Source organism: Giraffa tippelskirchi, chromosome X (genome assembly GCF_054371585.1).
Source record: "Giraffa tippelskirchi isolate mGirTip1 chromosome X, T2T-mGirTip1v1.2.pri, whole genome shotgun sequence".
Classification (NCBI taxonomy): Eukaryota; Metazoa; Chordata; class Mammalia; order Artiodactyla; family Giraffidae; genus Giraffa; species Giraffa tippelskirchi.
In genome coordinates this window covers 113,591,792-113,604,760 of record NC_137289.1, presented here as the reverse complement: position 1 = coordinate 113,604,760, position 12,969 = coordinate 113,591,792, and positions in this window count along the sequence as shown.

The window sequence follows — 12,969 nt, the reverse complement described above, 5'->3', positions numbered from 1 at the left end:
GGGCGGCCTTGTGGCAACGGTAGTTGGGCACGTGGAGAGGGAGCTGACACTCACTGTCTGCAGGGCTGAAGAAAGCCCCTGAACTTGGGAAGGAGAGAAGGTGAACTTAGGAAGGACGGGAACACAAAGGTTGACCTACGGGGACCCCTGTCCTCTGACTCAGAGCTGAGGTGCAGCTTCTCTGGGTCATCAGGAATTCTTCCACACCCTGCAGAGGGGCAGCTCCTTCATGGAGAACTTCTCCAACATGAGGGAAGGGCTCAGCTCCTCCATAGCCGGGGCAGGATGCACAGATAAACCATTCATAGGCCACAAGGCTTCCTACGGAGCCAGGCCTGGAGTCTCTCTAGAGCACTGGTGGCAGAGTCCACCTTCCTGCTGCTGCATTGTGAGCTGCATTCCCAACCCCATGCTGTTGCAGAGAGGAACGAGTAGGTGGCCGTGACAGCGTTGGTTCACTACACGGTAGATTGTGTTGGCCTGAAAAATGGGTCATCATGGAAACCACAGAGGGCCTGCTCTGGAAGGGCCCTGCTAGCCTCATGATTACACCCATGTCTCATGTAAGGCAGTTTCCAGAATTCTTCCACCTGTAGCTGTAAACCACTAATGGATCCCCAAATCAGTTTCATGTGTCACAGCCAGAATTTTGTTTAAAAAATAAAATAGGCTAGAGTTGAATACAAGGGAAAATATCAGAGTGCCTAGAACATATCAGATCAGTTATTCTCTAGGGACATTTTTGTTTCAGTTCTATACGTTTGTGAGGGTAGTGAGTCACAGTATAAAATAGATTCTTGTCGTAGCTGTGGTCCAAAATGCTTGTAAACTGCTGCTAACCTGAGTCTCATCTTGACAGAAGGGAAAAGCTTGCATTTTTTTTCAGAGGAGAAAAACATTTCCAGTAGTCAAAAATGGGACACAACCCAAATGGTTCTCAAAGATAAAAGAGATAAATAAGTTGTGGCATAATTATGCAATGGGAATATTATGTATATGGCAAACAAAGTGAATGAACTAGAGCTATAAACAGTAACATGGATGAAACATATTAACATCATGTTGAACATAAGCAAGATGAAAAGGAAGATATAATTTATGATTCAGCTTATATAAAAATTTTAAAAGGCAAAACTAAACTCTATGGTTTACAGTTACATCTATAGATGGTAAACTTATAAAGAGAAGTAATCATTACATAACATCAGGCAAATGGTTACCCCAGAGGCAAAGGGGTGTGATGATGATCAGGAAGGGACACCAGGCAGGGAAACCAGAGGCCTGACTGTGTTGTTTCTTAACCCTGCTGGTGCTTATGTGGGAATCCACTTTAACACTATTCATTAAATTCTATGTTTATGTTATATGCATTTCTAGGTATTCATCTTTCCTAGTTTAAAACAAGATTGTAAAAGTATAGCGATGAAATTTTACCTTTCAATCTACATGTTTATTAGTTTCTAGTTTTATGACTTTCTGGAAAACATCTTGACAGTGAAAGGAAGTAATGATGAAGTAAAGTATGTCAGGGCCTGTTCCTTCTAGACCAGCACTGGACAATAGACATTTCAGTCATGATGAGAGTGTTGTGCTTCTATGCTATCCAGTGCTGAATCTACTAGCACATGTGGCTGTTGAGCACTTGAATCTACTAGTGTAACTGAGAAATTTCAAATTGTATTTAAATTTAAATAATGAAATCTAAAAAGCCACATGTGACTAGTAGCTACCATATTGTACAATACTGGTCCAGACCCACTTGCTTGGTATAATCAAATGTAATAATGCTTTTCAGATCAACCTAAATTTGAATCCTACCTCTGTTCCTACCACCATAAGAATTTAGGTGAAATAGTTGGTTTTTCTAATCCTTACCACACTCATCTGTAGAATGGGGATAAAAAGAAACACATCTTAATCTTGATATGAGGACTGTATTAAATTAATGAATGCAGACCACCTATCACAGACCCTGCCAGTGGCTGATGTCAATAGATGTTAATTTCCTTCCCATACCTGTGTTCGGTTCAGTTCAGTCGCTCAGTCGTGTCTGACTCTTTGCGACCCCATGAACCGCAGCACACCAGGCCTCCCTGTCCATCACCAACTCCCGGAGTCCACCCAAACCCATGTCCATCAAGTCGGTGATGCCATCCAGCCATCTCATCCTCCGTCGTCCCCTTCTCCTCCTGCCCCCAATCCTTCCCAGCAACAGAGTCTTTTCCAATGAGTCGGCTCTTCGCATCAGGTGGCCAAAGTATTGGAGTTTCAGCTTCAACATCAGTCCTTCCAATGAACACCCAGGACTGATCTCCTTTAAGATGGACTTGTTGGATCTCCTTGCAGTCCAAGGGACTCTCAAGAGTCTTCGGCCATCTTAAAATCAAGTGATCTCCAAGTAAGGCCTGGATGAGTCAATTCAGATGACTTAGTGCTGTCTACACTGCATTTCTATCATCACTTCCAGGAATCTATCTACAGGGCAGCAGCACCATCATTTGCAGATTATTAGTCCCTGACCAGGGATGGAACCTGGGCCCTTGGCAGTGAGCGTGTAGAGTCCTAACCGCTGGACCACCAGGGAGCGACTGAGCTGATTTACAATGTTGTGTTAGTTTCTTGTGTATAACAAAGTTATTTAGTTATATATGTTGTTGTTTAGTCGCTAAGTCATGTCTGACTCTTTTGCGACCCCATGGACTGTAGCCCACCAGTCTCCTCTGTCCATGGGATTTTCTAGGCAAGCATACTGGAGTGAGTTGCCATTTCCTTTTCCAGGAGATCTTCCTGACCCAGGGATTGAACCCGTGTCTCCTGCATCTTCTGCATTGGCAGGCAGATTCTTTAGTGCTGAGCCACCAGGGAAGCCCATATGAATATATAATATAAACATATATATTCTTTTTCATGTTATCTTCCATTATGTTTTACTACAGGATATTGAATATATCAATAGTTTCCTGTGCTATATAGTAGGACCTTGTTGTTCATCTGTTTTATACATAGTAGTGTGTATCTGCTAATCCCAAATTCTAATTTATCCATCCCTCACGCCCTTTCCCCTTTGGCAACCACAGGTCTATTCTCTATGTCTGTGAGTCTGTTTTACAGATAAGTTATTTGTGTCATATTTTAGATTCCATATATAAGTGATATCATATAATATTTGTCTTTCTTTTTCTGACTTCTCTTAGTATGTATAATCTCTCCATCCATGTTACTGCAAATGGCATTATTTTATTCTTTTCAATGGTTGAGTAATATTCAATTGTATATATGTACCACATCTTCTTTATCCATTCATTTATCAATGGACGTTAGGTTGTTTCCATGTCTTGGCTATCGTAAACAGTATTGCTGTGAAGATACGGCTGCATGTATCTTTTCGAATTAGAATTGTGTCTGGGTATATGGCCCAGAATGGAATTGCATCATACCAGCCAGATATTTTTTATCAGCTACATCGATTCAGTTGCTGTTGTTTACATTAAGATGTTCTCTGAGTTGAAGTTGATTGCACACTTCTGTGTGCGCCAATAATGTGAGGCAAGTCTGAAAGGCTAGCACATTCGGTCTAGGATTACACCATAGACATACTATCTCCAAAACAATGGAAGTCAGGATCCCCCTTCCCTCTTGACCAGTCTGACCGCACCTAGAACATTTTCTTCTTCTTTGGACCACCTTTTAAAAGGGAGGTAACTCACACATCATGCAGTCACCATGTGTCGAGCACTGTGCTGTATGCATCATGTACCTTCATCTTCCCACCAACCCAATGAGTTAGGTATTAATACCTCTCTTCCATTATACAGATAAGGAAACTGAGACTAAGAGAGGCTAAGTGGACTGCTGAAGATCATATATCTGGTAATAGGAAGGTCAGAATTTAAACAAATTCTGTGTAATTTCAGTAAACCCCTTTGTAATGAGTGGAGGGCCTTCCTTCCGGTAACTCCCTTGGATCCAGAACCTTGCCTCACTCTTCCTTTGCTTTCTCATCCAGAAATCTTGCCCCCTCCATTTCAGCCACCCACGCCCCCACACCTCAGTCTGGAGCCCATCACCTCTCAGAAGTGCATCATGTTTAAAATCTCCATTGCAGACATGCCCCCTCAGAACACCACCTCCTTTCTGTCCCTCATTCATTCACACCCAGACGACGGTCCTTCTGCCTCATCCAGACCTTTGGTTTCTTCCTGACTCTTTGGCTCTGTTTCCCTCTGGTGTTCCCATCCTGGTGTTATGCCTGTCTTAGAGGCCACCATCTGTCACTTACATGTTCTCTTGCACGTGTCCTGAGTCCCCTCACACTGTCCTCCTGTGCCCTCTGCAAGCACAACCCAGGCCCAGTCCCCTGCACTGCCTGCTTCCTCTACACGTGTACATGGGTTGGTAAGGAGAGCCAGGACCATTACCCACTGTCCAGACCACTATCGGCTTACAATCTCCAACCTCACTGGGCTCTTAGGTCTCTGCAATCATTTTGGCACCTGCAGTCAAGCCCCACTTTGGAACAGCAGACACGGAACCTGAAAATTTTCATCATCGTCCTGAAACATCCATTTACCACTTCATTTTCAACAGAGGGCCTCTGCTCTTTCACAAAAGAAAATGGAAACCACAAAGAGGAAGTCCTGGGCCTCCTGCCCCCAGCCCTGCAGACGCTCCTGCCTGTGGGCTCCTGTTCCTTCTCCTACAAAGGAGGCCCCTCCCAACCAAGGATGCTCCCATCTCCCTCCTGCCCTGTGCCCAGAAACCTGGCACCATCAAAGAGTCTCCGTGTGGCTCCTCCCTGCGTCCTGCCTGGCTCCTTCTCCACCATGTGTACCAGCTCCTCTCTGAAAACAAAATGGAACCAGATTCACGTGGTGTCCACATGTCTTCTCCATTCCAGCCACCCGCTCTCTTCCCCTCACAGGCGGTATTTTGAGGTGGTGCCACTCCGCACCCCAACCTGTTACTGTCTAGGGCCCTCCTTGCTGTCTGCTGAGACCACGTCTGAGGTCATTCACGGCATCCTCACTGCTGAATCTGGGTCCCTTGTCAGTCTGCATCGCACTTATACCCTCGCATCAGATGCCGGGTACCTGGGACTCAGTGGCTGTCAGGCCCCTGTTGCAGGTGCAGCCTCTCCTCTCCACCTGCCTTTCCTTGCCTGCATGTCAGTCTCCTTCTCTTCTGCTCTCCTCCGAACCCAGGTCTCCAAGAAGCCCGTGTCGCGGGACCCCCTCCTCATCTCTCACTGCTGCCCTCTCCCGTGACATTTTGTAGCTTCCTACTGTACCTTCTGCTGATGACGCCCACACCTGTGTGTCCAGGCAGACTGCAATCATGAGCTCCACACTTGCTCGTCTGACTGAGCACCCAGCACCTCCACTCTGAGATCTCGTCTCCCCTCCCACCCACCTACACTCAGGCCTGTGGGAAACTGGATTCCTTACCTTCTCCACTCAGTAACTGTTCTTCCTCCCGCTTTTCTCCAGGGGATGGCGGCACCATTAACCCGCTGCCCACGCCGGCACCCCGGGGTCAACCTCCACTCCTTCCTGTCCCTCAGTCTCATGCAGTTCACCCCGCAGGTGGCAAATCCTGGCAGTATGACTTCCAAGTCCTCCCGTTGCTCGTCCACGCCGTCCTGTCTAGTCTGGTCTCACTCACATCACCCCACCTCTCACAGTGGTGGAGTGATGTCTGGCTGCTGTACTGATGGAGAAGATTCAATTCTGTGTAAAAGACAAGAAAACACCACCAGTTAGGTGTAGATAAGTGTCTCAGCAGCTCAGGCTGCATTAACCACATACCATAGACCAGGGGTTTAGTCGGCAGAAATTGGTTTTCTCACAGCTCTGCAGACTGGCCATGCCAGGGTGGCCGGGTTCTTGTCAGGCCTGTCTTCCTGGTTTGTAGACGGCCATCTTTCTGGTGTGTCCTCACCTAGCCTTTCCTCTGTGTGTTTGCATCCAGAAAGGCAGATCTCTCTCTCTCTCTTGCTCTTCTTATAACGAAGCCAGTCCTATCAGACTAGACAATCCACCTTTATGATTTTATTTAACCTTCATTTTCTCCTAAAAGCCCTGTCTCCTCATATGCTCCCATTGGGAATTAGAGCTTCAGCATATGAATGAGGAGGGAGGGGATGTAATTCAGTCCATAGCAGTAAGTTATTAACCTGAAAAACATGAGATAAGTAAAGTGAGTAGTGCATATTTGTGTAAATATAGATAAAACAGGATGGAAGGGCAAATATACTATGTATAAAATAGGTAACTAATGAAACCTACTTAGCACAGGGAACTCCACTCTGTGCTCTGTGGTGACCTAAATGGGAAGGAAATCCAAAAAAGAAGGGATATATGTATATGTATAACTGATTCACTTTGCTGTACAGCAGAAACTAACACATTATAAAGCAACTATACTCCAATAAAAATAATAAAAATAAATAAACCTGCCAAATACACACACAGACACACACGCCCAACCAAAAGGATAGAAGGAGGAAGGAAACACTATTACTCTGGGTATATATGATAAACAAACATGAGGTCCATGAGGCAGACTATTTTTATGTCAGGATTATGCAACAATACACACTTACAGAATCTTAAGTCAGTCACCCATTGGTGACACTGATCCTGGCCCCTTCCTAAGAAATACGAATAAACCCTTTAAGCTGTTCAGCAGACTTGTTGACAGGTGATAGCTGTGGCCAGGTGTGCTTGTCTCTGCATTTCTCAGAGAAGGTATGTGTCATTGGTCCCAGGCCCCTTCTGTCTGTGGACCCCTGGCTCCAACCTCAATGCTGGTGCTTGTAAGTGCACCATTGGCAGGGAAGGCTGATGCAGCAGGGACAGAGAGAGACCAGATGTGTGCCTACTGTGTGTTTCGGGATTCAGGAAGCACAGTACTTCGGCTTGTTTACACCCTGTATTCAGTGTCCTCATCTCTTTTCTCTTGCTATTTGCTGTGTGTTCTAAGGTTTATTGATGAACTCTGTGATTCAAGCTTTTTCATATGGTCAGCGGGTCTTTCTTTGCTGTGCCCTCTTATATAACTTGCCTGGTGGTGTACTTGGAGGCCACCCTGACATCATGATGGATAGAATCATACGTGACAGGGAGGGCGCTTTAATGGCCTCAACTCTTCACCCCTCTCTGTGCACAGCCTTTGTCATGTGACTTTTCAGCTCCCCCCATCAAGGGATGACATGTATTTCCGACCCTTTGAAACTGAGCTCAGCCATGTGGTGTGCTTTTGCTCCATGGGATATTAGCAGAGGCTTGAAAGAGAGCCTGTCTGGTTGGGCTTGCCCTCCTGCACCACTTCCATCCATATAAGAAGGATGTGTCCAGGTTTGCCCACTGTTCCTAGGAGGAGGATGAAAAACACAGGGTGTGGAACCATGGCCAGCCAAGCCCATTCTAGATCAGCTGACTCCTAACTTGCCCAGCCTAGATTAGTCATCTGTCAGTTCAGTTCATTCGCTCAGTCGTGTCTGACTCTTTGCGACACCATGGACTGCAGCACGCCAGGCCTCCCTGTACATCACCAACACCCGGAGTCCACCCAAACCCGTGTCCATTGAGTCGGTGATGCCATCCAACCATCTCATCCTCTGTTGTCCCCTTCTCCTCCCACCTTCAATCTTTCCCAGCATCAGGGTCTTTTCAAATGGGTCAGTTCTTCACATCAGGTGGCCAAAGTATTGGAGTTTTAGCTTCAACATCAGTCCTTCCAGTGAACACCCAGGACTGATCTCCTTTAGGATGGATTGGTTGGATGTCCTTGCAGTCCAAGGGACTCTCAAGAGTCTTCTCCAACTGATCCACAAATTCGCTGAAATAATATTGCATGTTATTTTAAGCCACTGGGTTTGGGGCATTTTATTAAACAGTAGTAGCCAATTTATTATATTCATCTAGACAAATGCTGTGGCCTCCTCACTTTTATTCCTGCCTACAGTGGTCCCTTCCAGTCCATTTCCTACTGAAGTCATAGTAGTACTCTTATAACACATAAATCTGCTCATCTTACCTATCTTCTTTAACCATTCAATGAATCTTTTCTTTACCTTTAGGATAAATTACAAGCTCCTGCATAATCTGGCCCCTACTTGTTTATCTAGCCAGCTTCATTTCTTGGCATGACCCGCCTCTCTCTCTAGACTTTAAATATACTGAACTCTTCGCAGGTGCCTGACCGAGTCATTCTCTCTCTTGCCTCCAGGCCTTGGAACATGTTGTTTTCTCTACAGGGAGCATGTGTGAATTTCCTAGGACTGCCTGAACAAAGTAATACCATGAAGTGAGTGGCTTAAAACCATGAAAATTTATTGTCTCCTGGTTCTGGGAATGAGAATTCCTAAATCAAGTTATCAGCAGATTCATGTGCCCTCTGAAACCAGGCTCCTTCCTTACCTCTTCCTAGTTCTTGGTAGTTGCCAGCCATTCTTGGTATCCCTAGGCTGGCAGTGGCTGCAATTCAATTTCTGCCTCTGTCATCACATAATCTTCTTCCCTTGTGTCTTCACCTCCTTTTCTTTCTTTATTTTTTATTGTTTATGAATAATGAAGTCCTGGGTCTTCATTGCTGTGTATGGGCTTCTCTAGTTATGACACACGTGCTTAGTTACAGCATGTGGGATCTAGTTCCCTGACCAGAGTTCAAACCTGGGCCCCCTGCATTGGGAGTGTGGAGTCTTAGCCACTGGACCACTAGGGAAGTCCCACACATCCTTTTCTTATAAGGACACTAGTCGTATTGAATTGAGGACCCATTCTACCCCAGGATGATCATATCTTTTTATTCCCCCATGTTTATTGGGATATAATTGACAATGATGTTTAAGATTAGTCATTTTAAATAAGGTTAGTAATCACCTCTGTCACCACACATAATTAACATTTAATTATTGTAATGAGAATGTTGGAGATCTACTCTGTTAACAACTTTCAAGTATATGATACAATATTGCTAATTATAGTCACCATGCTGTACATTAGATCCTCAGAACTGATTCATATAACTAGGCATTTGTACCCTTTGACCACCAACTCATACTGATCTAGGGTGGCATCATCCTGCAGCAGCTTGAAGCACGTCTTGGCTTTCCAGCCAGAGATTGAGGTTGGGTTACGGTGCTGAGAGCACTGAATCCTAGCTACTAGACCAGTGGTCAGTGACAAGGCCCTGGCCCTTTGGCTGTGCAGAAAAGAATTCCCACAAAGATGGAAAGTAGTGAAACAAGTAAAGTATTTATTGGGGGAAAAATAGAGTACAGTTCGTGTGGTTAAACACACAGGCAGGCTCAGAGAGAGTCGCTGAGTCACACCCTTGTGGCAGTTTGAATCACTTTTATGGGCATTTCTTCCGGGTTTCCTTTGACCAATTATCTTGCTTTGTCTGGTCCTGAGTCTGTATTTGGTTTGTCTCAGGGTCCTCCCGTGTGTGTGTGTGTGTGTGTGTGTGTGTGTGTGTGTGTGTGTGTGTGTGCGTGTGCGTGTGCGTGTGTGTGTGTGTGTGTGCATCTCTCAGCCAAGATGGATTTGGTTTGTCTCAGGATCCTCCCATGTGTGTGTGTGTGTGTGCATCTCTCAGCCAAGATGGATTCCAGCAAAGAGGCTTACGGGTAGTTGAATCACTTACTATGAGGTGACAACACCCTCTCCCTTTTGACCTCCAGGGAGCCTTTCTGTGTATGTGTAGTCAGGGAAGTCTCCTTGACTTCAAGAATGAGAAATATGTTGTCTTTTATCTCTTATCTTGGCAGGGCCCAGAATCCTCCATCACCCTGCTTTTATGGAGTTTCTGCTGTTATGGAGTTTCTGTCCACAGAGGAGAAAGTGTTCAGCCTGGGGCCCATCTATCTCCTACCTCAATACATATAGATCACATCTTCTTTATGCATTCATCTGAGCCATACTTTCTTGTTTCTTTACATGCCTGTAATATTTTGTTGAAAACTGGACATTTTGAATCTTATCCTGTACTAATTTAGATTATGTGCCTCACTTCCAGGATTTGTTGTTGCTTGCCTTGGGTTGTAGTTGTTTGTTTAGTGACTTCTCTAAACTACTTTTGTGAAGACTGTGTTCTTTGCAATGAATGCTATATGAGGTCTCTGTTCCATCAGCTCAGTGGTCAGCTAGTCATTGAACAGAGATTTCCTTAAATGCCTTGAGTCAAATTTTTAAAAATAGAAAGAAAGAATAATATACTCTCCAGGTCCTTGAAGAATGGCTCCCTCTTGGGATAATCCTTCATATGTCAGTCATACCATTTACAATTCTGCCTAAACTTTCACTTGCTACTTAGTTGGAGCATAAAGATCAGCTATATGTAGAAGTGTATGGTTTTCTCAGGTCTTTTTTGAGCATGCCTCCTTCCCTGGACATGAATGTGGCCTTCTAGTTTCCCCAGTCTACAAGGCAGCTTGTCAAAACTTTTATTCCCCAAAGAATATCATACCCAGCTTTTCCTGTCAGGCTGTCAGTGTTTCTGTCATTTGCCCCGGTGGTTATGTTTTGCCCCAGGTCACAGTGGCTTTCCTTTCAATGCTTTTGAGGGAGGATCTTTGCCTGGTCCCTCCTCCACTCTGAGAGAGCTCTGATTTAGAGGAAACAAAATCAAGCACTTGTGCCAGTCCTTCATGGAACCCCTAGACCAATCAAAACAGACAAATGCTGCTCCTTGGGATTAAGGTCTACTCTGGTCCCTCTACAACCAGGTACCCACAATGGGAATGCAGGCTGCTGTCTTCAAAGTCACTGCCATCCTGCAGGGGGTGATGGGACTAAGGTAAATTAAAATGCCACAAAGCTCTCCTACTGTGTTCTCATGGCCTTTCTCTTAGTTAAGTATTCACTTGTTGCTGTAAACATTTCATTATCATCCAGTGTTCTGATGAGGTTTCTGCTGACAGTTTTCCCCCAGGTTTTTCAATGATTCTGGGCATGGACAACCTCCCTGATTTCCTTATTCTGCCTGTATTAATCTACTCAGGCTGCTAAAACAAAATACCACAGACTGTGTGGCTTCAATAAGTGAATTTTTTTTTGCACAGTTCAGGGGGCTAGAAGTCCCAAGGTGCCATCAGGGTTGGTTTCTGGTGACGCTTCTCTTGCTGCTTCCTCACTGTATCCTACATGGACTCTTCTCTTGCACACAGGGGAGAAGAGAGAGCTCTCTGGTGTCAAAGTCTTCTTATGAGGACACCAGTCCAATCAGATTAGGGCCCCATCCTTGTGGTCTCATATAACCTTAATTACCTCCTAAAGTCCCTGAGTCCAAATACAGTCACAATGGGGGTTAGGGATATAATAGATAAGCTTTATTTTTTATTTATTTTAAAAAATTTTATTATTGGGTTATAGTGCTTTACAATGTTGTGTTAATTTCTGCTGTATAACACCATGAATCAGCTATTTGTATAATAATTCCCTCCTTCTTAAGCCTCCCTCCCACCCCCACCCCCAGATTTTAGAGGGACCCAATTCAGTCCGTAAAACCACCATTTTCACTGACATCATCCTTGACTTCATTATTATTACAGTTTTTTCAATAAATGGAAAAATTTTCCCTGTAATGTTTTATCTTCCATGCTCCTGGAAGATATTTTTTTGTTTTTTGGTCATGCTGAGTTTTCATTGCTGTGCACTAGCTTTTCTCTAGTTGCAGTCAGCAGAGCTACTCTTCATTGTGGTGTGTGGGCTTCTCATTGAGGTGGCTTCTCTTGCTGAGGAGCACAGGCTCTAGGTACATGGGCTTGGTAGTTGTGGCACACAGGCTTAGTCACTGCATGGGCAGGTGGAATCTTCCTGGACCAGGGATCGAACCCTTGTCCCCTGCTTTAGCAGGTGGATTCCTAACCACTAGACCACCAAGGAAGTCCTGGAAGATTATATTTTAAAGTCTACTTGCGAGGAAGTTTGGGAGCTTCCAGAGACCTTGTATTTGTTGTTACTTCTGTTTTTGTTTTCATTCTCTATACTGGGAGGCAGTGGAGGAGAAGGGAGTTAACAAAATCTTGAGAGTAATGAAAACAGTGCCTGCTGTGCTGGTATTTAACAGGCTAAACCATCCTGGGGAAATGGATCGAGTTAGAGAGTACCTCATTTTGACTCTGAGCTTGCATTGCTCATGGTGCCTCTTTGATTTCAGCTATTTCATTAATGCCTGCAATGCAGGAGACCCAGGTTCAATCCCTGGGCTGGGAAGATTGCCTGGAGAAAAGAATGGCTATCCATTCCAGTATTCTTGCCTGGAGAATTCCATGGACAGGGAAGCCTGGCAGGCTATAGTCCGTGGGGTCGCAAAGAATTGGACATGACTGAGCGACTAACCCTTTCACTTCATTTCATTAATAATTGCAATTTTATACAGTCACTTAAGACTCAAACATTGTTCATCATTGCACCATATTGCTAGATATTTTATGAGAGTTTTAGCATCTAGAGCCACATATTTCCATGGACACTATCAGCTTTGATGGGCATGTGTTATTTTTAAGCCCAATTAGCGCTTTTAAAACTTAATCACACTCTCAGGACTGATATTTATCCAATTGTATGTGTATAGATATAGACATCGGAGAAGGCAATGGCACCCCACTCCAGTACTCTTGCCTGGAAAATCCCATGGATGGAGGAGCCTGGTAGGCTACGGTCCATGGGGTCGCTAAGAGTCGGACACGACTGAGTGACTTTACTTTCACTTTTCCCTTTCATGCACTGGAGAAGGAAATGGCAACCCACTCCAGTATTCTTGCCTGGAGAATCCTAGGGATGGCAGAGCCTGGTGGGCTGCCGTCTATGGGGTCGCACAGAGTCAGACACGACTGAAGTGACTTAGCAGTAGCAGTAGCAGATATAGACATTTAAATTTCTAAGGCAACTGAATAAATATTAAATATCATCCAGAGTCATCAAATCTTTTTTTAAATTGTGGTTTCATTTCCACAAAAATGTT